We start from the raw sequence: 1,319 nt of genomic DNA, 5'->3' as shown, positions 1-1,319 counted from the left end.
AGTTGCACTTATGTCTTTCTGTTCATTTAACAAGTTAACCTCTACAGCTTTGTCCTCAGTCACACTGTCTTGTTTGTTAAGGCAACTTGTTATGTATCATTTAATACAAAACAGCTTTTGCTATGAAATTACCTTGTTTGTTAATCACTCTGTCTGCTGATTGCTGCTGCAGTTGTCATCTCTATTTTTAGTCTGCTGCGAATTGTAATTCTCTTCGTGAAATCTTCTCCGGTGATCAGCCGAGTAAAAGCGTCGTCTTCTCGCAACGTTTCGAAGGGTTTCGTACCCATCATCTTCAAGCGAAGTGTCGAGATGCTGTGTTGCGCGGTCCTATAAAGGCTCCTGGACCAGTGGCTGATTCCGGGCGCCGACCAATCAGGTACCTGCGGAATCGGCCGCCGCGCCAGTGGTGGAGGGTTCGCGGCGCGGACCGGGCGTCAAGTCCCTGCCGGTTCCTAATACGTCTGTGGCCGCTACCGTCTTCGTGCCGGAGCGTTCTCTTCTAATTTTAGTTATTGCGGGATTCCAAGCTGTACTAAGTTGGAAACCAGTGTCTCGATTGATCAGGTTGCTGTTCAACCGAATTTCTACAGCCTCTTTGAAAACTGAATCCCAAAATCCTTTAGCGTCACACAGCTTCTTCGTACCCTCAAAGAGGAAGGTGTGTCCTTCGTTAAGGCTATGTTCCGCTACCGCCGATTTTTCTGTCTGACCAAGGCGTACATTTCTAATGTGTTCCGAGCGCCTCTGCGTGATGCAGCACTGCGTTTGTCCGATGTATTTCGTACCACATTCACATTCAATACTGTATACGCCCGGAGTCTGCAGTCCTAGGTGGTCTTTGACTGAGCCAAGTATGTCCTTAATTTTACTTGGGGCATGAAAAATTGTCTTGATGTTGTGTTTCTCCAGAATGCGGGCAATCTTGGCTGTTGGCGGACCCGCGTATGGTAGAAATGCCAGGCATCTGGTCTCGTCTTCTTCTTCTGGTCCCTGCACAAGAGCAGGAAGGTAGACACACCAGAAGAAGAAGATGAGACCAGATGCCTGGCATTTCTACCATACGCGGGACTGCCAACAGCCAAGATTGCCCGCATTCTGGAGAAACACAACATCAAGACAATTTTTCATGCCCCAAGTAAAATTAAGGACATACTTGGCTCAGTCAAAGACCACCTAGGACTGCAGACTCCGGGCGTATACAGTATTGAATGTGAATGTGGTACGAAATACATCGGACAAACGCAGCACTGCATCACGCAGAGGCGCTCGGAACACATTAGAAATGTACGCCTTGGTCAGACAGAAAAATCGGCAGT

The sequence above is a fragment of the Schistocerca serialis genome, chromosome 6 (assembly GCF_023864345.2).
Source record: "Schistocerca serialis cubense isolate TAMUIC-IGC-003099 chromosome 6, iqSchSeri2.2, whole genome shotgun sequence".
NCBI lineage: Eukaryota > Metazoa > Arthropoda > Insecta > Orthoptera > Acrididae > Schistocerca > Schistocerca serialis.
The sequence above is the reverse complement of the archived record's forward strand: the minus strand, read 5'-3'. Positions refer to the sequence as shown.